Genomic DNA, 23,058 nt, shown 5'->3' with positions numbered 1-23,058 from the left:
GCATCACACTAGAAGCCCCATTTAATCCTGCGTGGTCTGCACGCAGCTTACAGCGAAGCACTCGGTTTTGAACATGATGTTGAGTATTCAAAACAAGGGAATATTGACTGCGATCATTAAATGGCAGTTGAACCTAGACGCAGGAATGCTCATCTGTTCCCTCATATTGGTTCTGCCATAAATCACCTTAAAAAGGGCAGGGGTGAATTAACGTTGTCACTATAGGGTTTGCAATAAGGGAAATGACTGTCTGCGTTCAGCTGAAGTACTCTGAGCTCGTAGAAGAGACAGTATGAGACGTCAGCGATCTCACCTACTCACCTGGCGGCACAGCGCACGCTGCCACGCCAAGGTCTCCTTCGGGAGGGGGCAGAGCCCGTTTCGGAGAGCCAGCCCACCTTCTGGGATACCCCAGAAACAAACCAAAGGATTCATTAAAGCGCTAAAGCTGAAGTGTTAGAACTCTGTGCTTTTGCAGCTGACAGAGCCCAGTTACAGAACCGTCTCCCTGGAGCACGCGTACGATTTGTGTGACAAACAGAAGTGCGTTTACGGAGTGAATCCATATGCATTGGAAATTAATACAAGAAGAGAAAAAAGGAGAAAAAGAGCGCATTTCGACCCAGTGGAAGTTTGAATGAAGAGGGACAAAAGTCTTCTGTTCAGAATACTACCACTGAAACTGTGTGTGGGGCAGACAGATGGGGGCTGCTCAGCCTGCTCCATGCCCTAAAGCCCCAGCGCAGCAGCCCACAGCGCACGGAAGAATCAAACGCATCAAACACCGCCGCGCTGGGAGATGCCTCTACCCAGCCAGCCCGTCAGCGCACGAGGACAGCACTTACCCTGTGCCACAAGTCATGCTGGCATGCAGACAAACCCAGCTGCTTCTTTACATGGAGGTAGCACCTGGACATCAGCCGGGCTTTCCCAAGGACTGCAGAAACAAGCAGCAAAGGGCAGGCCCTGCTCGAAAGAATTCAGTCTGAGAAGTGGGACGAAACCAGTGGGAGAGACGAGCAAGGAGGTCGGGGTGGAAGGCACGGGAGACAGCGTGGAAGAAATCAGGGGCTGCGAGCAGTGCTTAGCCAGGAAGAAGCAGTAATCACCATCACAGATGCTTAGCTCTAACAACTTGACAAGATCCCTTTCTTCACGTAGAAGCTGTGTTTGACTGCTCCCATGCTTGTCTCCATCCAAAATCCCCGTTTTGCAATGTCTTCGTGACACTCCAAACATCCACAAAGCCCTTTGAAGTCGAATTTTAATGTGTTTATTGACACCAGTTATGATATTTCAAAACACATGGGCTACAAATTGTTACCATGCACTCCTAGTGTTTACAGTAATCCCTGTATTAAAACAAACTCAGCCTTTCCTGATGATTTTATATCTTCTTGCTGACTCACTTGCCTGTGTTTATTTAAACTCCTGTTGAGGGTTTTTTTTTTTCATATTTAACACTTTTGAAACATAAAAAACCCTATCTGCAGATTTCATATACTTTTGAAGCGTTCTGCGTTCGTTTTTATGGGCACCACATGGCCAAAATGCTCCTTTTCAATTTTCCTTGCAGATCTGCCACTCGCAACAGGGGCTTCCCGTGCTCCAGCCCCGCAGTTAACCCCAGGCGTGCGGCTGGCCCTGGGGCCAGCACCGCTGCCAAGGGCCAGCCCAGCCACGGGCGGCTCCAGGAGCTCAGCCCTGATGCAGCAGCCTGGCCCGGGGGAGCTTTCCCTCTGGTCTCCAGGCGCTGGAAGTGGGCTCAAGTTGCAGCAAGGGAAGATTTTAGGAGTTCACATCTTTGCCTGTTCGAAACGATGAGGGTGGCTACTCCTGCCTTTGAGCAGGGCTGGAGAGCTTCCGCGGTCTCTCCTGTCCTTTGAGGACACGTCGGCTGCTGAGGAACCTGAAGCTGCCCGCTGGGTCAAGTCCAGGACTGTGACAGGGCTCTGCCACCCTCAGCAGGTCACGCTTCAGGACAGGCAGGGCCCAGCGAGCTGCCCGTCCAGCTACTGGAAGCAGCAGGCTAGCAGGCACTTGGAAGTGGATGCTGCCGAGCCCCTCGGGACCGCGCGTCTCGCCAACGTCTGCAGCTCCGGGCTGTAAAAGGTTTCAGCAACCAGCTCAGAGCCAGCAAGGTTGGGCCCTCCACCATGCGGCATGAAACAAAAACGTTTTAAAACTTTACGTTTTAGTGTCTACGGTTACAAGTGAACAGCCTCATAAAAGTCCCTGTAAAGCACGAGGCAGGCCTGGACTGCTGGTGCTGGCCCCAAGACGCTCTCAGCACCAAACCCCCTCGGGTGCTGCCGCGGGCAGCTGCACCGACCAGCGCCAGGGAGGAGGGAGAAGCACCCACTCCCGTGCTGGGACCCAGTCCCGCAGCCTCCCCAGACAGACCCTCTGGAAAGCACAACCAAAGAGACATGTTAATTTTGGCAGTGAACAAAAGCACCGGGGGAGGAAGTAAAAATCAATGTTTGCTAAATAGAAAAAAAGGATCTAAATTGGGGGAAAATACATTTGTTTTGTAATTCCTAAAAGGTACTGGAGGGAGGGAAATTGAGCTTGTAAACAAATTATAAATATATTAAAAAATGCTACGATGTGTTGTCTTTTTAAAGGAAACTTAAATTACTGCATTGCTAAATTGGAGCAGCTCTGGGGACTCGTTCATGGTCTTCTACACTTTAGATTCACAAAGTCTAACCGGTATCTCTAGGGGTGGCTGGGTTTAATAGTATCATCTAAAATGTAATAAACCCCGCAAGTGATGAACAACTGGGAAGGTGCAGAATCCACTGGGATTCAACTTTAATTCAGATGATTTGGAATTCAGCATCTCAGAGCTACTCAGAGTTTACACGTTACTTTCCATGTTGGAGGAAAGAAAATAAGATCTATACCTAGGAAATGATATAAATTATGTGTATATAAGTTTTGGTTGAAAATCTGTATATTTAAAATAATAGTCTTGATTATATGAAGATGAAGAGAAGCCCAGGAAAAGACACATTTTTCACTGTCTGAATGCTCTGAATTAGGTAAAACAAGTGCACCACACTGAGCTCTGATCGCTCATCCACACATTAACCTTTTCTGGGGACCTGGCAGAACGGAGACCTGGGGGCTCAACTCTCCGCAGTGACCCCGTCTCGGTGGGTTGCCTTGGAGCAGCCACAGGGAGAAGGGCAGCCGTAGGACACAGACCTGGGACGAGCAGCCGGCAGCCGCACGGTTCTCTCGGTCTCCCAGCTCCTGTCCGACCACCAGCCCCCCTCTCCAGCACTGTGCTGCGGTCACCACCGAGAACGCAACGCCAGCAAGCCCACCCACCATCCCCTGCATCTCAGCGGATGGACAACCCCAGGCTGCGCCGGACGCCTTTCAGCATCAGACCAGCACAAACACTAACATTTGACACGGGAAAAAAAAAGTTAAAGCGACACTTTTTATAATCCTGAAAGAGCACTTCCCACTCCGACCACTTCTGGACGAGTGGACGGTACAAGGACCTGGCTGTCGGCTGGCTCCCAGCTCCTGCGTGCCGCACGGCTCCGGGTCTGCCCAGGGGACAGCCTTTGTCAAAGAAATGGGAGTTGCTGCGAGCTTTGAGTCTGTACGATGGAAAAAAGGGAAAGCAGGGCTCTCTTACCCTTGGAAAACCGTCAATTCAGCGTTAAATACATACTGAGCTGTTCTGGAACCTCGTTGTTACTTTATATAGCCAAGTACCATTACCTCTAACTGTGTTCCAATGGCTGTCGGGCTTGGGTTTACGAGCAAATTGTTAAAAGCTGCATCTGAGGTATGAAAGCGACAAGTGGAAAGCATTCCCATGAAGTGTGCAGGACCACTGGAGCGGGGCCAGCGGTTTAGGTCAAAACTCAGTCACATGTCCTGCTAGCTGGTCCGGAACATCCTTCAAATCCAGCTAAGCAAACAGCTCGAGAGCCCCGCGCCAAGTGCCAGCTCCAGCTGGCATCCTGGTACATTTTATTCTGCAGTTGTTGCAGTTTTGGAGGTTATGAAGAGTTTACTAATGAGAAACATTTCGGGAGCCCGTGCCAACAATGTAGGCTGAAGGAAGAGCTGTAATGACATGAGCATATATAACTTTGGTGGAAAGTCTGAAACATCGGCTCCACACCCTGAGAACTGCCTCTCTGTTTATAAATCCCAACAATTCTGAACAGCAAGAGCAATCTGTCTGCTTGCTCTTAAGGTGTTTACATTGTGCCTTCTAAATATTTAAAACCGTTGATGGAATTAAAGACAACTTCCACGATGCTGTGTTCCTCACTTATTTCTTTCGATTTGGTTTGCAGGGCCAGTTCTTCATTCGTAAACAGGAATTTGATACAGCAAAAGGGGTGTGAGAGCACTGGGCAGCCAGGGATTCTCAGCAAACAATTCTGGTCACCAAGAAAACCCTTTTTAAATGATCTTACCAAATTTCTGTTGGGAAATAACACATTGTTTAGATTTCTAAGAAGGAAGCACTTGCAAGCAGCGTTGTTTTTCCACTAGCACGGGCAGGCAATCAGACTTTCAAGTGAGAAGTTCAACTTCAAACATCCACTTTGAGGCAGAAGCCCACCACCAAGCCTTATCTGCCAGATGATAAAGCGGCAAATCCCACGACAAACCTCCTCTTCTCGTCGGTCTGATGAGCGCGATTCCAGCCAGCACTGCCGGAGCTGCACGCGCTCGAGCAGCGTGCCGCACGCCCAGAGCCGTTCCTCGCTTCCCCTGCTTGCCAACGGCTATGGACACTCCGGCGCTCCGACCCGCGGGAGATGGATTTCCAGCAGCTGATGAGGTAGCACCTATAAAAGCAAAATACCACAAATACGTGTCTCCCTGAACCCAGGTTGGGGAAAAAAAGTCCTATTTTAGAGCTGGGTAGCAGCAACTCAAACGGAAGAAAACCAGACACACACGATGCAGAAGAGGGGATGGGTGGGTGGGTGGAGAAGCTGCCTGTCAGGATTCTGGTGTCGACTGTAGATGCAAAACCCATTGGAGTGTTGTTCAGCGTCAGCAAAAAGGAAAGACAAGGGATTATTACACTGGATTCTCACAATAAAACAATTCAAAGAACTTTCTCAGAGGCTGTTTCTCTCCTTCATTTTCCAAGTCCTCCTTTGGCTGGTGTTGCAGCTGGCATTCAGCTGACAGAAAATAAACCCACGGTCCCCAGAGGATTTCTAGCAGCATATTCAACATATTACAAGCAAAAGAAGAGACACTGAAAGTGCAAGCAAAACGTCTGTTCCCATCTTCCCTCTAAGACAAGATTTGGTTGCAGTAAGAGTACAGAGCGGTGTTTGTCTACCTACCAGTGCTATTCATCACTACGTTTATCATATTTTACTTTTCTTTCCATAACTCCTGGCTTCACTCACGTCTGGGTGTTTTCTAACCAGTCTTAAAGCAATAAATCAAAGCTGTCAGCATTGGAAGAAAATTAATGTGAGAAGTTGTTCCAAAGGCCACCAGCCTTTTCCCTACTCGGTGTGCGATGTTAATCCAGGATTCCTCAATAGCTTTCGATGTTTTTGCTATTTTCACCAGGCTTTGAGGCCACGAATGCATTTTTTTGAAGGGTGGCTTTGAATTGTACCCTATGAGATACAAAATTCCTGGAGTTTCTTTAGATTTCAATGAGAAGCGCGGGCGCTCAGCCCAGGCCCACATCTGACCCTAGGCCATCTCTGGCCAAGCCACAGGCAAAACCCAGATCCAGAGCTGGAACGCATCAGGGGCGGAATCTGGGTTGAACTCTTCATGAAGAAAAAGGCCAAACGATTCAAAACCAGCCCTGTTCCTATGCCCCGTAGTGATGATGCTGGTTGAATTATTCATTGCCAGTTATTTATCCAAAGAATGCGGCTGGCATTTCTGCGGAATACATTACTTGCAAGTTTTGATTTCTTGTTTCATTACTCACTCTGCTCTGTACCACTCAAACTCCAGCCTCTTAATTTCTGAAAGTCTCTTTTTCGAGTCTGAGAAAAAGAACACTTGGGAAACAGCCTTCAGCGGGTGCTGATCTGATACAGCGCGTACCTCCCTGGGAAAGGACAGCCTGGCAGGGCAGGCGTTCTCCCGGAGCTCGGGGAAGCAATGTTCTTACCCTATTCAGCTGCAGGCGAACTCCGTAACCCTGGGCAAAGCACTTTGCTCCCCATACCCCTCTGGCTGCACATTTAGAAAATGGACATAGTATTTCTCCCTGTAAGATACTGTAAGGCTAGCTATGTTAAAGATGACGAATTGCCTAGTTACTATGGAAACTGGAAAAGCACCTAATGCAGATGGATGAGCTTCGAAATAGATCCACCTGACTGAAAAATCATGAGCAACTGGAAACTCCGTTAGGTAAAATTCATCACTTTGTGATCAGAAGTGTTCTGAGATCCACTCAAAACTTCCTTTAATAGAAAGTACAGGCTTATTAGATTTGCCTCTGGATAGACGTGGAAGGTTTTCACTTGTATATTTTCAAACTCTCCTGTTTAATGTATCTGTTCAGATCTGTTTTCCTCCAGCGTCTTGGGATGTTTAGGTAGCAACTAAAATTCTTGTCCTACCAAACAAAGGCGATTAAGGCCAGAACAGTGATTGCAGAAATCAGCCCAGAAGTCTAAAGACTGGGACATAATGAGAAAGAAGTTTAATTCCAAAACTAAAATCTCACGAGCCATTTAAAGAGAAAGTGCCGAGCAACTGCTGCATGCAACTGTGGCCATGTTCCCTCCGCGGGGAGACTACCGTTGGAGTTATACCCTCACAAAAAGCTGCTCTTTGCTCTGGGATCAGACTTCATCTGCCAGCTGCTGAGCCAGCCAGAGGCAGCTCAGGGCTGTGTCCCAGTACACACCGAGCAAGGACTTCCAAACCCAGGCTGGTGTTTGCAGAACCAATGGAGAGAACCCACTCGCCATTTCTCTTGCGCAGGTCCTAAATAAACATGGGATTTTCTTTCTTAGTCCCCAGAATCTGACTGATGAATCTGATTTTTAAAGAGGTGTTTAAAATGTGGAGGTCCCCCCCCTCCTGCAACACGTCCAATTATAATAATTTTGAGGTATTTCAAACTTCAGACCTTGAACTAGTCCTCTTTGTCCTATCAAATTATCCAGGTCTTTGACATAAAAAGTCGTTATTTGCAAAGACTCCCGGCAGCAGCACTTACTGAAGTGAGGCTGTTCAGGTTTGGGAGCTTAAAAATGGGTTTGCCATCGCAAATGGCTCCTCGAGCTGCAGTGGTGTCTCGGTGGGGTAAAGCACTCAAGGCTTTCAATTGCAGCAGGCCCTGCTGACTCAGGGAACGAAAGCTATGGAACCGCTGGCAAAGGAAATGCTAATAATTAAAGCAGCAATCGTGACTCTGGGGCAAGAAATAAATGCCTACAGGGTGACGAGAGATTAAATAAACAAAGCAAATCAGAGCCTCATGCTGCACAGCGGCGCAGAGCGGTGATTACAGCCGGCAGCACACCCCCGGCCAGCGCACCCGCCCGGCAGGGCTCAGCACGCAGCTCCCCGCACGGTGCGTGCTCCCCGCACGGCGCGGGGGAACGGCTCCCAGCCGAGCGCTGGAAACGCAGCCCCGCGCGCCAGGGGCCTGTGCGGGGCACCCCGAAGGGTCCCGCTCCTCCCGCGGTATAAAGCCCTCCCGGGAAGGTGAAGGATGCTTCTCTTGGGTATTGGGCATGACGGGTCCACGCTGACGTTAAAATCAAGAATGCCAACAACATTTGTGGGGTTTTTTTGGTTAGAGACGGCCTCGTTTTGGAACCACGTGCACCAGAAGTTATTTTGGCGGTATTATTATTGAAAAAGAAATATTGGTGGTGAAATGACAACAGCAGCAGCAGAAAGCAATCATGATAACTTTGACCTTACACTGCACGTTACTACCAAGATCCTCAAAACGCTTTCCAAACAGTTACCTCCTCCTCTCAGTCCTCTTCCGAGAGGAATGGCAGCTGCTTAATTATAGTGGGAAGCAATGAATAATAGAAATACTTCACGGACAAAAATTTTCCGCACAAGTCACTGGTGTCCCCGTCACGCTAGCAGATCGCACACCTCAATAAAATGCTGTGCGCAGCGGTGAATACGAACAGACAGGCCACATCCAGCTGGGAACAGAGCAGAACTCTCTGCCTGTTCAGTTCCAGACTACACTAAGATACCTGAAAACACCAGATTTCTCTGAAGTATTTCGTGGAGAGGAATCCGCTGTCATCCACGGCAGGTGAAGTACCAAGTGTCTGCAGGAAGCACAAGGTCCCTGCAGAGGAGGGCAGCCAGCGGCAGCCTGGCTCGCTCCCCGCAGGGCTGGGTGCAGGATGTGCCCCCGAGTAAAGTCCAGCGCAGGAGTAACCTGGCCCCTTGCGACTGGCGATCACTTCATTCACTGTCACTCAGGTGTCACGTTCCGCTTCCTTGTTTGCTGAATGGAATAATATCCTGCGGTATCTGGCTTGCACAAGGGACTAAGTGAAGCAATTTGGCAGCAAAAACAAACAAATGAAAGGAGTCTTTAAATACATCAAAGGGAAAGTGTGCTACTATCTGCGGGGCCATCATCACAAGCTGCACCGCCGGGTCCCAGCCCTGCAGCGGAGATGATCTGCACGTTGCCGCTTCCATGGCCACAGCTCAGGAGACACTTTGCTCCTGCTTGTTGTGCTTGCTGTGTGCTTGCTGTTTGCTGTCCTGTATCTGCAATACTTAAAATTCACAGGAGTCTTCTCTTCCCAGTCCGGAGATTGTCCTTCCCAAGGAATAGATGTTACTCTTCATCCCAAGGCTGCAGATAGGAGGATAATAAATCTGGCCCAGGAAATCCTTGTCAGGAAGGCACTTAATTTCAGGAATAAAGACAACTGGGGAGGAAACCTGGGCCAGGATATTAGGAGTGGAAAGTAAAAATCTGCTGTTACACCATCAGTAAAATACAGTGTTGCAAATAAGACTTCTTATAGAAAGGAAAATCTTGGGGTTTTTTTTCATTTGTGGGTGTTTTTTTCTCTCTAACAAAACTGGCCTAGTGATGGGAGTAATTAAATTATAATGGCTACACTATCGTTTGAATAAGGCAAACTCCCTCACATGCCATTAATGTAGTACTGCCAACAGCAGCCAGGAACAGCCTCAACAATAGAGAGGATTTTCCAGCTCACTGTGCGATTTGATCTCTATAAACCTCCCATAACATATACTGTACGGCAGTAAATCATTTATAACATCATTATCCGCCCATCTGGGATCAGAGCGCAACCACTAAGACAACGCAAGAAATCTGGGCTCCTTTCAGCACCCGGTGAAATGAACCTCGTTGGTAAGATTTCATTAATTCGGCAATTCAACAGCTAGATCACGCTCCCTACAGGAGGGACTCTACTTTCCACTGGCGACCTTCCTAGCATTTCCCATGGCTCTGGTATTCTTACTCCTCAGTATTGCTGATATTTTCACTTGTACTTCAAACTGGTTATTGCTTGAGTGTGGTTGACTGGTTGCACTCCAGTTCCTAGTGAGCGAAGGAAGTGGTTTCAGAGAAAAAAAGACCGTGTTTTCCAAGTTAGCATCAGACTTGTTCCCAGCTTGGCTCTGGTGAAAATCCTTCTGAAGTCTCCTTCTGCAGAAGCCCTTCTGAATTTGCTAGGTCGGAATTGGAGCAGGAAAAAACCAGCGGGAGTCGAGGTTCGGCCAGGCTCGGGTGTGTGTGCAGGAGCCGCGGGCTGCTCGGTGCCCTGCCGAGTGCCCGCTCTGCCGGCAGAGCTTCCCGGGAGGTGGTGTGGAGCCAGCGGACGTGCCCTCGCTATCCCAGGCTGTCACCTGCTATGGACACCAACAAAAGTGTTGAAACGCCTTCCTGCGGAGCTTTGCTTTCCCTGCCGTGGGCTGTATCTCGCAATCTTCCTCCTGCATCAACATCAGCCCAGCTGAAAACCCAGGGGTGACGCAAGACCGTGTGTCTACCTCACAGAAAATGTGCGCATTGGTATCAAAGCCTGAACACCACCACAGCTGCCAGGCTTGCCCCACAGACGAAATCTCTGCTTGAAATTTCAAAGCGAAGTTGCCTACAGCTTGACCAAGGAAAAAGTGTGCACAACCTTCTGGGGGCAATCTCTGCCAAATTCCACATCGATCAAATGCATGGGCATCCAAACATTAAATATTATCTGTTAAAGCAAAAGACCACCGCTCATTACCTCCAGCACGAGTCACAGCCTGCTGAGCACAGCCGATTACCAGGCCCCGAGCGGCACAGGGAGGAGGAGACGGAAGCCTGTCCTGGGAGAGCTGGGCTCTTCTGCAAGAGCAGCACGTCTTCAGGAGGGAGTGGGGGGAAACTCCTGTTGCTGGCCATGGGATGAAGCACCCATGAATGTGGCAGAACACAGTTATCTGCAGGATTTTTCAGCATAAAAATCACCAAATGGGAAGCCAAGGTAGTGACAGCTCAACCACCACCAAGCTGCTTATAATCAGATTCGTATTCGTATCGAACCTGCAATCTTTTCTACGCACACCTAGAACAATATTAGCATTAAATAAAAATCTAATCAAAGCGTCATTTATTTCAGAGCCTCTGAATAATTTTATGTAGGCTTAATCAATTCATATACACATACATTTATTTATCTAAACTGATTGCCTAAAGCCAAGCCAGTTCTTTGGCTACAAGCCTATAGTTTTTCACATGTTCTTCAGAATAAAAGGAGAAATTCACTGCTTTTGTACTGAGCTGCTTTTAATCCAAAAGAAGCGTACCAAGAAAGAGAGCGACTTTCAAACATCTACCCACTGCCCCTTGATTATTTGCTGCAATTAATGGTTTTGTACCAGTCCTTTTAGAGAAGATTCTTTTTTAATGTATCGAGCCATGAAACTGAATTTTCTTTGGGTAAACGTTAAAAGATAATACGAGGAAAGCCCCCCTATGAAGCCTACATTCCTCTGCCCATTAGCAATAGCTGACACAAACTGTGCCGTCCCCACCTTTGGGGGATCAAACCCCCTGGTTTAAGCAGGCAGGGAGGGAGGGAACACCCAGCCGCAGCGATGGCTGCTTCCATTGCAGTGCCTCTGCGGGGCTCGGAGTCCTGGCACGCTCGCCTGGCCAGGCACGGTACCTTGCATTGCTCTGCAAAGCTGGGGATGACTGACAGGCACTCCCTTCCCTAAGGAGACCAAATTCAATGCAGGTCCCTTTTGGGACGCCCTTCCTGAACCCCACCGACCTCTCGTCTCTCCAGCCCTGCTTCCGACCCGTCCGTGCTGCGGTAGGTAGCGAGCAAAGCCTTTTTTTCATCGAGTCAATCCCCAGCCCTCCTCAAATGTCACGTCTTTTCAACATACCTGGCGGGACAAAACACCCCTCAGCTCTGTCCCTGCTGAGGCTGAGTGCTCAGATGGCTTTGCTGGAAGCTCAGCAATGGCTGAGCGAGGCTGCAGGTTTGTTCTGTTCCGGAGACCTCAAACCAACCTGAACGGGTGGGTTTTCCTCCGCTTGTCACATCGGCGGCCGGGGCTCGTGACAGGTGGCACATGGCTGGCAGCGTCACGGCAGGTGAGCGGAGCAGCTCCTCGCAGGTCGGCGAGCGCAGCCCTCCGTCCAGGGCCTGCAGCCCCAGCGCTGCGGCCGAGCAGCACCGCTCCCCACGCAGCATTGCCACGGTCTGCTTGCTGCGTGCCACCAGCCGGCTGCCCGCGCCGCGTGCCACGCACACGGGAGCGCGTCTGTGCCGGAGGACGTGCCCGCACCCCGGGGACGCTGGCTGCGAGGAAGAGGGGAGAGACATACCATCCTCTGTAGGGCTTATCTGGAGGGCTTTAATCACCCCACCTGCTTTGCTAGCTGTGTTCCCAATGAGCTGCAGCCATGGGTGTCTCCTGGTGTCACAGGTCTCCTTTCCAGGCTCCTTCTCCCCGTGTCACACCCGCAGCCACGGCTGCACCTCACTGAGGCATCAGAGAGCAGGCACCTGTGGCTAAGCAGCCTCTGTGATGTGTTCGCTTGCAAAGCTGAACAATACACAGTTCTCAAAATAAAAACCAATACAAAAATACAGGTTTCAAATTAGAGACCAGAGCCATCTTCTGTTCTTTTCTGGCTTGAAACTTCTCTTTACTTTTTGACTGAAACAGCCTCTTACCCTTGCACCCAGTTTCAAACACATGTGTATAAGCATACATACGTATAAAATATTCCAATTCTAATCAGCAGCTACTGAGGCAACTGAAAGTGTGTGCATACGCAAACAGACCAAAAAACTACTCCTAAGTGCCAGGTGTACCATAACAAATTTCTCTCTGCTCTGAGTAGCTTTTGATGTTCTTGCTACTCTCAAATAGCTCACACATCCTAGACAAAGCCATTTCTTTCTAGAAAACCACAGAACATTTTTATCTTGGCATAAAAATCGTTGTATTCTCAACATTTCAGAGCTTCCCCAGGCCAAACAGTGCCACGACAGAAAGTTCGGGCACTGGGAACGCGTGCCGTGTCCTGCTGAAGCTCGTACCAAAAGCAAGCAGCTCACCACCGAACACATGCATACTTCCCAGGATTGTGGATTTATTTAGCCTAATCTAACGTGAATGCCTGTTTGCAATGTAAGTGAATATCTAAACAGATTATTAAAAGTAACAGCCACGGCTTTTTACAAAAATCACTGGGATTATTCAAATCCTAGAAGAGAGGAAAGTAGAGAAGAGTGTTTCAGTAACATGATCTGCCAAAACAGGACGGAAACTCTTTAACAGCACCTTGCCAGAAACAATGCACGGCGGAGTCTGCTTTAAACAAGATGATTTTTCAGAATATTGTTACTGACTTTTTGTATAGTGTTAGTGAGTTTTGTGTACACTAATAAAAAATGAAAGCTGCTATTAAAAACAAATCAATGGACTGTACCTGGTTTTGATCACACGAGCTGGCCATTTGCATCGGTATTTGCAGCATCTGTTCCAATTAAGACTTGTTTTCTAGTTTAAAGATATTAGTCCAATCACTAGTGTTCTGTTGAGAACATGAATAGAGCATTGTTCTGGCAGAATGCAGTTAAACAGACTCCACAGACTCTATTAAACAGCTTTGCTGCCCAATTAGAATGGGAAGGAGTCGGGCAGACATGACTGTACTGTGCACCCTCTGTTCCACATGTATTTTTATGGATTCATAGTCAATGAAAACAACTAACGTGGAACATGTGTTAAGAAAACACAGGCTGCATGCTGCCTTCGAGCATGACAAACGGCGCATCAAGCAATTTATCAGGATTTAAGGGACACCAAATTTAATGATGATAACGACTGCGTGGAGAACAACGCACAAGAACAGTGACCCATGCTACCTCCACAGGATGGAAAGAATTGTTTGAGGTTTGGCAACACAGAAGCCTCAAAGTCTTACAGCAGACAAGGACCGCGTTCACCTTTGCTTGGGCATTGCATTGGGTAGCTCGAGACCTCGGGCTGATGACCACAGTAGGTGGTGGGACTTCTCCAGGGCGCCCTGTGCTTGACGAAGTGGAGATTTATTGCAGACAGCTTGAAGGCTGATGTGGGTATGTGATAATACTCAGAAGAGGTGACTTGATATCAAATGAACCATATTGCATATGACATGAGAGTGGAGATTAATAAGCAGTATTTACTCTGTTTAATTGACCAGGGATAGAAAAAGACTATAGGAGTGAGAAAGATTTACAAGATATTCTACTAAGAAATAACATTTGAGAGGGTGATGATTATAGATGGATTACATGAAAGCAAGGTTCACGTTTCTTAAGAACTGCCCAGCTTTTTGCATGTATTTCCAATGCCTGAGATACTGCTAACACATTATTTTCTGAGTTTTGTCAGGAAAAAAGTTTACATATCTGGCCCATCCTGGCACCAGGAGAAGACAGATACAGATTTTCTGGGGTTTGCTGTCATGTGCTTTTCTCCACCCACAGAAGTGCCTTGCTCATTCCACGCAGATCACCACTACAAAGCTGTCCGAATTGTTGCACTTCAGACAGTTTCTGCTGAGTCAGCTATCCCCACGTTTTTGCCTTGCTGTCCACTGTTGGGCAATAAAAAAGAAAGCTTGCATATAAACCATACTGTGAAACTCTCGAGGGAAACAATTCTGTCTCATGAACAGACTGTTCTTCCCATGGTATTATTCAGCCCTGTGCCTCTGCCCTCAGTGGACGGGTTTTTGTAGTCACACACCTCTACAGTCAGCTAAAAACGGGTTACAGCAACACCAGCTCTGTGGAAATTCCCCACAGCACCAAGGGCAGACATCAGGGCTTTGCACCAACGAAGCCCCAGCCCCAGGAAAGGGACCGTGCGTCAGACAGCGCAGCACTCCGATACGCTTCCTTCCGAGCACACCGCCCGGCTGGCACCCAGGCCAGGTGAGAGGCAACACCGTAGGGACTGCCCACAACATTTTGGGCTCAGTCTCCAAGCCCGCAAGCTACTTTTCCTTCAACAAAAGCTTCCATCCACCTTGGCCTCTGCCCAACGCGCTGTCTGTCTGCTGGCGGGGGGCTGGGGACCCGCGTGGATTCCCCCTGGGCTCAGCAGAATGCCCGCGCTCGCTGGCAGCTCTTTGCTGGGTGGAGAACCAGGCAAGCTGAGCTCTACCAGGGAAGGTCCCCGAGCTGGCTTTCCCACCAGAGCCAGCGCCTGCGAATGCAGCGGGGATCGGGTGCTGGGGCCTCATGGGCAGCTTTGAGGCATGTGCAGGGGAACGTACCTTGCATCCCCCGCCGCAAGTTTATAAGGTATTACACACCCCACTGTGTCTCACAGCTGCTGCCGCTTTGACTCCGGCTAATTAGCTTTTGCAGCTTTGATGGATGGATTGATTCAGCAGTTAAACAGAGATAAATTAACTGTCTGTCTAAAGAGAGTTTAAGTGAGGAGGGAATTCTGATTAGAACGTTATTTCATGCAGTACTGCTCTTCTCAGCAGATGCTGCAGCCCAGCAGCCTCCCTCGCAGCGGGAGCTCCAGGTCGGAGCTGCAGAGCTCTCCAGGAATGCAGCGAGCTGGGTCCCTCGGGGGACGCATGCGGGAAGGGCTCTGCGCTGCGCACGTGGTACGAACCGACGATGCGGCAGTGGTTTCTACAGGCTGAAGAACTGGTCTATGGAATTTAATTTCCTAAGACTTTCAGGAGCATCTGAAACATATTTTATTCCGAAACCCATTACAATGTCCGAAATCCAGCAAAAAGTTTGCATTTTCTCTTCACTCTAAAGGATTTCTGTGTTAAAATGTGTTTTTTTGCTCTGAAGTAAGAAATGTCTATACATTTTTTTAAAAGGGGTAATTACAGAACTAATACAAAAATCCTTAACAACTGTAACAAGGGCTTGGAGAAAGACAGGTTTTGTTAAAACTGCATGCATCACTGAAGTACATTAACGTGCAAATGGTTTAAAAAAATAAATACAGCCATCACCTATATATGTTAAACAAACATGCATCAGGCTAGATGAATTTTAGATCATTTCATGTAAATATTAACTCCTAAAGCTTTCCAACTGGCAAAATTCAGGCAACAGAGAATGCCACTTTACTTGCATCCTCATACACTCAGCAGTCCTGGAATGGAACCAACAGGGGAAAAGAAACAAAATCAAGCAAATGCAACATAAAAATAGTGCTTAACATTTCTGTGGACATGGCCAACGAAAGCTGGCACAAGGATGAACTTCCCTGGATGCCTCAGCTCTTCGGTAAGAGCCATGTGCTAGCGCTGGCACGGCTGGCCAACTCCTACCGTGACGCTCAGCCAGCTTTGTTGTCTCTTCACTCGGGTGCTGGAACACATGCGCCCAACATTCAGGTCACCAAGCATAAAAAAGTGCCTTGTTTTACTTTAAAAACATAAAAAAGACTGATGAAGACAGTAATCAAGCCGCCTTTTGATAGAACAAAATAAATTTTTTTCTGGCCTCTTCCTAAAACATTCTGACTTTTTTGAGCCAACCTGTCTGAAAAGTCTGCTGCCTTGGCGTCGCTCAGCTCCGGTTGTCCCGTTTCGCCAGTTAGCTGTTCTATGTGGGGGAAGAATAAGACCTTTTTCTGGTCAAAAATGTGATTCCTGCCCTATTGCCCGGATGCAGCATGTCTCTCAGGCTGTGTTTAATCATCTCTGCTATTCACCTGTCTGCAGTCCAGCACAAAAACCACTTTCTCCCGGGGCCAGAGTGGTAGGAGGAAACCAGAAAGGGACATCTTTTTCATACAAAGCACATTTCTTTTTGTGTTTTTTTTTTTTTTTAACTTCAAGAACCTCAGTGAGGCGAAGTCACACCAAGGAGAGCCAAGGGTGTGCGATCGTTCTTTTTTGTTGAAGAGGCTGCAGATACATTAAAACTAATTACTCCTTGTTTTACGCTCCAGTAGGATGAGAAATTCTGATTAAGTTCGGATAGGAATTAATGCCAGTGGGCAACTTCTTTTACTGTGTGAAAAGACAGAACCAAGCAGCACTCGGTGGCAGAGGTCTTGGGAGCAATCCCACAGCCCGGCCCCAGCACTGCTCCAACACGCTGCTGTGCATCGCCAGACACCGACGCGGCTAACGGGGGGCCAGCCCTGCCGCCCGCAGCAGCAGCTACCAGGCTCTCACCAAAAAACTGGGGGTCAAACCAGCTTTTTTGGCTTTTGAAAAGCCAGCAGCCAAGCTGCCGTTCAGTTCGCGCTCCGAAGATGATGGTGGATCACAGAGTGACTGGGCTATTTCGCAGAGCACCTGACGAGAGGAGCACAATACCTAAAAACGCAAATCTAACCAGTTTTTCATACTAGACTCGATCACAGAGTCACAGAATGGTCGGAGTTGGAAGGGACCTCTGTGGGTCACCCAGCCCAACCCCCTGCCCAAGCAGGGTCACCCAGAGCAGGCTGCACAGCACCGCGTCCAGGCGGGGCTGGAATATCTCCAGAGAAGGAGACTCCACAGCCTCCCTGGGCAGCCTGGGCCAGGGCTCCATCACCCTCAGAGGGAAGAAGTTCTTCCTCGGGTTCAGCTGGAGCTTCCTGTGCCTCAGTTTGTGCCCGTTGCCCTTTGTCCTGTCGCTGGGCACCACTGGAAAGAGCCTGGCCCCGTCCTCCTGACCCCCACCCTGCAGATATTTAGAGGCATTTCTAAGGTCCCCTCTCAGCCTTCTCTTCTCGAGGCTGAACAAGCCCAGCTCCCTCAGCCTTTCCTCGTAGGAGAGATGCTCCAGTCCCCTCATCATCCTCGTAGCCCTGTGCTGGACTCTCTCCAGAAACTACTGATGACAGCCATTACTGCAGAAACGCAGTATTCCTTAAATATGCTGAAACACGTAAATTTCAGGCAAGGAAATTTTCAGTTCAGACACAACTCCTGTCCCCAACGGAGCCAATCTCCTGTGGATTTTGTATCCTGAGAAAACCCCAACTTTGTGTGCTTTCTGCACCTCACCTGTGCAGCAAGGCCAGCCATGATTTCTGATAAACCAAAGTGATAGGATCTTATCCCAAGGCCCTTGCACAACAACATGAAAGATTAATTGTGAATCAATCGGCTGACAGGGTGAGGCGAGGGAGCGGGGCTGGGGACGCCGATGCTGCAGAAGCAGTGCCCCGCGCCGGCCCCGGGCAGCACAGCACCCGCCGGGGCAGAGAGCTCGCAGACCCCCCAGCCCCCATGGCATCCTCCTCAGCTCACTCTCCATGGGGTCTGCGGTGCCCCTGGAGCTGTCAAAATGTCACACAAATCCCTGCAATGCGCACTTTTTTGAATATTGCTTTAAAAGAGAAAATAAAGGGCTGTGTTGATTGCTTTTTTTTTTTGTTTGCTCTTGCAACAGAACCCAGCACCGGGGCAGCCATTGCAGTGGCCTCCTCAGCTGCACCACTTGGACACAGACTGTCTGTCACTCCTCGACCGGGATTGCCGTGGAAATGCTGGATAAATCCCGCGCTACCTCTGCCTCGTGCCATGGCACCGCACGCCTGGGCAGGCAGAAGGCACGGCCCCCAGTGACCCCCACCACACCGCAGCTCCACGAGCTGCCCTGCGAGAGCATCGGTGCCAGCGCTGCCAGACGGGACCGCTTTCATTCATAGGGAGATTTGGAAGAGATATTTTCAGTTTGCAAGGTGCTTCCAAGCTCTGAGTGCAAATTATTATTATTCAGAGGCTATTTTAGCCTGTCTGGGTAAACTGTGCAAACAGCAGCAACATTACCCAGGGCTTCTCATGTTTGTGCACTTCAAGCAGATCCCCTTACTCTCCGCGAGCAAGCGGGTCTGTCTTTGTATCACGTTTGACTTTTTTGTCTTTCCAAAGCTGTTTAGCTTTTTGTTACTATTTCAACTGTTTATTTCTTTAACAGCTCATTATTTTCAGTGGGCTCCTGTGTCTCATTACACACAGTTCAGTTTTAAGAGGAAATTTGTCCTTTATACAGGTTTATTCTGCCTAAAAACATAATCATAAGTGTTTCCTATTCTTCTGATAGCCGTCTGTATAAAGACCACTGTGCTGTATGTCAGAATCCTTTTGTAAGAAATGTTTCACTTGCTTGAAGTGAATTGGAGAAAGTCACAAATATCTCCAGAAAATATTCTGATTCTGTTCTAATTTAACCTACGTGCAAGAATTTTCATTCTATAAGACTAGCTTGGGGAAAAAAATCCTTTCATTGCTTATATTGCTAGTGTTATTTCGACAGAACAGAACTCCTCTATCTGCATCACAAAATTTAATCACCTTCCCAGGTCTCCAGAGACGCCGAGACAAACGGTCATAGAATAAAGAGCAGAGCAGGTTAGTACAGACGGACAGCATGCAGATAGAAGAGATCTGAAATTTCAGCTGCACGTGTGCGCTGCAGAAATCTTCTGGCATTTGCAAAATGATGCAAAAGAGCTTATGAAAACAGACTTCTTTAATGGCAGCTTCATTACTGCATCATCCAGCTTAAACAGAAATTCAGCTGGAGCATATGCAATTTGGGTTCTTTCTGCTTTTTCTTTGGACTAAGCTGGAGGCGGGCACTGCAAAGCTGCTCTCAGATGTCTCCTCCCATATCCCTTGGTTTGACTCTTGGGTCATTTAATTCAGGAAGGAAAGTTTGGTGGGATCAGGTTTTCAGAACGTGTCAATCTCTCTTTCCTGCAGGTTCTTGCACTTCCCACGTACTTAAATCAGAGATGCCCTTTGCTTATGTGTGGCACATGGAATTTGAATCACCTCTGCGCTCAGCCACAGGCAGTGGTGGTTCAAAGCCCCTCAAATCTAATTCTCAGTCAAGTCCACGAGAGGGGTATGTCCTGTGATCAATCTCTGCCTCAGTTTCTCTACAAAACGGTGATTGAAGCTGCAAAGACGACAGCTGTATTCAAGGAACTGCCTCCTGACAACACACGTAGATGAAGGGATGAGATTCCATCAATTCTGTAAACGCAGGCGATGTAGCGCGCAGTGAATCGGTGCTGACACACAGCCCCTCGGTCACAACACAGTCAGCAGGGCACTTAAAAAAAATAATGATCAGAAAAAACAGAGAGGACGGTACTAGATATGTGAGAGGGGATCTTCGCTTCTGCCTGACACTCTGCTTTCCTTCCAGGTGCCAGAAGACAGATCTCCCACCTGCATAGCCATGGAGATGTCTTTCCGAGACGTCACCCCAAGAGCAGCACGGCTAGCGGGGCAGCTCCACTCCCAGCATGCTCCGCCAGCCGAGAGCAATGGCCCAGGGTAGAACTTCAACAACCTTCTGGCCTGAAGGCGACCGGGCTGCCAGCAGAGCCAGGGAAACACTCAGATTCCTTCAGACCTAAACCGCTGACGTGATCCATCACGCCAGCAGTGCCTGGGTGCCATGGGTGAGGCTGACATCAACCTACGCAGCAAGGCGCAAAAGAATCCATCACCCCACCCGCTGCTCTCCTGGAAAGGTGTAACGTTCATCCTCATCTTCTGCAGCCCGGATGGCTTCACTATGCACAGAGCTCTTCTCGAGCATGAGTGTAAGAAGTACATTAACTTCTTCAGCACTGGTATCTCATCTGGTTTGTGTCAGGAACACGCACAAAGACACCCACCTACACTAAAGCGGAAGCATCTGACAACTTCATGCATTGCATCATGGGTGTTTCTTTTCAGAACAAGTTATTAAAAAACTAAAATTCATGGGTTATTTTTCCTTTGGCTCATTGCAACAAACCCCAAGGCCTTGAGGTTTACCTTGCTGCTGGAGTCACCCAAGTTAGCTGGTTGGCATCGAGCCCCAGCGTTCGGGCTCTCCAAGGCAGATGTGCAACAGCGTGTACCTTTTTCAACAAACGCTCAAGTTACCCAAGTGCGAGAACCAACGCACTTCCATGAAGCTAAGGATTTGAGGGACTGAGAAGATAACTCTGTGCAGCGCTCTTTCTTGCGGAAATCACTATTCAGTAGGAACTGGGTCTCCTTCTCTGAAGGCCCTTCGAGCCAGTGGAAGGCTGGGGGGTGGTTCTGGTTTTAGGGTATGTCCAAGTCTGAGAGCCCCATCAGATCCAGAAGTTTTTAGAGGAATTTGCTTCACAAAATAATGAGCTCTGTTATTTTAGCTACCAGAGAGCCTTGGCCAGCCATGGCATCACTCAGACCCTACCAATACTGGCTCACAGGCACTGGAGAACAGAATTCTCACAGCCTGTGTCCGTGCCCAGCAGGTTGCATCCAGCGTGGGGTGATGGTGCTGATGGTCACACCTCTGGTTTCGACAGCTGTGCCACTAGAGCCACAGTCAGGGTCACACAGCGTCGTGAGCGACGCGCACGCTGCTTTGACCCGTCTCCCTGCTTTCACCAGCGGTTCCCACAGGCGCGGGGTGCTCGGTACACACCGCGGGTTGAAATAACAGCTCAGCCAATAAACGCTTGCAAAAGAAAACTGGTTAAAAAAGAAAAACAGTACTCAAAGAATTTGGGAAGCTGATTTTCAGCCCAAACAAACTAGACAGAGAAAGGGGGGCTGGGAAGGGCAAGAGGGAGAAAAAAAAAGAAGCCAAGATCTGGAACCACTGAATTACCCTTAATTCTAGGAGCCCGGCCAATACAGCATACGAATGATTGCACAGACAGTTCCAAAAATGACACACACGCTCTCTCCCTGGCTCGCTCATGGCAAACCCGCAGCAAGGAGTTTTTTTTTTTTTTTAATGCCCCAAAATTCCCATGAAAGCAGCGAAAGGAGCCAAGGCAAGAGGAGCTAAGATGGTCAAACATCGCAGTAGCGCCCTATATTTAAACACTTCTACAAGCCCTTCAGTTACCAAATGTGATTCCCGCCAGAGGCAGCCCTTTGCCCAATACTTTCTTTCAAAATAGCAGCCCAGAAAAGGCTACGACCTGTCAGTCCCACCAACTTTTTTTTTTTTTTTTTTAAATTTAACATACCTTCTCAGATATTCAGCCTCTTACAAAGGAGGTAAGTCTCTCTCTGGTGTTTTTTTGGAAGGAAAATGTGGCATGCACCTATTTTGTTTCATTCTGTGCCAGGACCTATAAAGTTACTGTGGGCTGCAGCTCCTGCCAAGTTCTAAAGGTGACAGGGCAATGGGCACCCAAAGGACGCTTCTATCAATGCCCTTTTATTTCCCTCTCTTTCCCCTTCCACCAACCTTTTTTTTTTCCTAATAGAATTACTCTTATCTGCAAGTGATTTAAACTCTAAGGTTTACAGAAGATTTAAAGAGTGCGAACACAGTTGGAATGTTTTAAACTAACAGTACAAGTTGCATTTTAAGAAAATAATTAACTCCCAAGGGAGGTGCGGTTCTTGGAGTAATGACAGATTCAAGGCTGGCTTTCCCTATATGGAGTTTCCAAATAATAAAATATCTTCGGTTCCCTACTGGTGTCAGATGAGAACCTGTTAGTGTGCTAGCTGCTGGTGGACTGTCATGGGTCTGGGGGTTTTTTGTTGGTGCGTTGGTTGTTTTTTTTTTTTTCAGCGGGCCCATTAGCGTTTTAAAGACACAGTACACAATAGGTAATCCTGCATGCAAAGATTTAGCATAAAATACTGTAAATGCATTGAGTTTATGTGCTTACAACATTTCCTTGTCCCTTCTTCTCATTAAAAAAAAAAAAAAAAAAGAAAACACTTTCCCCTTGTTTTGCGGTTCTGGGTTCTTAATGTCTCTGCTCCTGCTGAGGACTTCTCATGGCCACAGAGAAGCCAGGGAGGAGACGGGCACGTGGCACCCAGCTCAGCCCAACTCGAACCCCTCTCGTGTCCAGTGCCAGCCATCAGACAGCACAGCCGCCCTGCAAGGTGCGAGAAGGGATGCAGACCCCCGGCTACGAAGGCTGCTGCGCCAGGGCCTGGGTGACAGCACTTAGTGGCCAGCATTAGACGACTGGGACTCCACTGCTAGCACTAACAGCTTTACCCAGGAATCAGGGTCACACACTTTGCCAGGTCAAACTGGACCGCCAGAGTTTGCTCTGTCCTCAGTCGCGTGCTCGAACAGCCCGTCACAGGCCAGCTCTTCACCCACCTAAGTGTGCCTCCAACTCATTAGAAATGCTTGTAATAATTAACCCATAACACCTCGGGCTGCTGCTTAGCTTGTCTTAGCAGTACCCCCTCTTTGTGGCATCTCTGTGGCTTTCTCGGCCCCCTCTTTCTAATTCATGCCTAATTAACTCCATATAAGTCCACATTTCAGAGTGGGTACCACAGATTTTGTCACACATGCAAGAGGTTGTTCTGTATCAGACAGTGAGAAATGGATGAATAATGCATGACCTTAGTAAAAGCAGCCCCTGACATAAAATAAACTCCATAAATCCAGTCTTCCAGAGTGTGAAATGCTGGGTTTGAGCCACTGGAAGAACCAGCCCTCTGGTGGGGTTTCCACAATCTTGCCCTCTTTCCAGGCACTAATGTCACAAATATATTTACTGTAACCAGGATGCTCAATCAAGTGTGGAAGTGAAATTTTACATCTGTTTAGTGTAGTGACTTTTTTATTTCATACC

The 23,058-nt window shown here is 48.4% G+C and overlaps 1 long non-coding RNA gene across 1 annotated transcript; it reads right to left on the bottom strand.

The window, feature by feature from the left end:
- Nucleotides 1-1,257: 1,257 nt before the first annotated feature.
- LOC142363370 (uncharacterized) lies at nucleotides 1,258-21,525 on the bottom strand. The gene is made up of 2 exons (XR_012765688.1): nucleotides 21,469-21,525; nucleotides 1,258-4,832 (listed from the first exon to the last, which is right to left on the bottom strand). It is a non-coding gene; the product is annotated as an uncharacterized LOC142363370 (long non-coding RNA).
- Between the last annotated feature and the right edge of the window lie 1,533 nt (nucleotides 21,526-23,058).

Source organism: Opisthocomus hoazin, chromosome 16, assembly GCF_030867145.1.
Source record: "Opisthocomus hoazin isolate bOpiHoa1 chromosome 16, bOpiHoa1.hap1, whole genome shotgun sequence".
Classification (NCBI taxonomy): Eukaryota; Metazoa; Chordata; class Aves; order Opisthocomiformes; family Opisthocomidae; genus Opisthocomus; species Opisthocomus hoazin.
The sequence above is the reverse complement of the archived record's forward strand: the minus strand, read 5'-3'. Positions and strand labels throughout refer to the sequence as shown.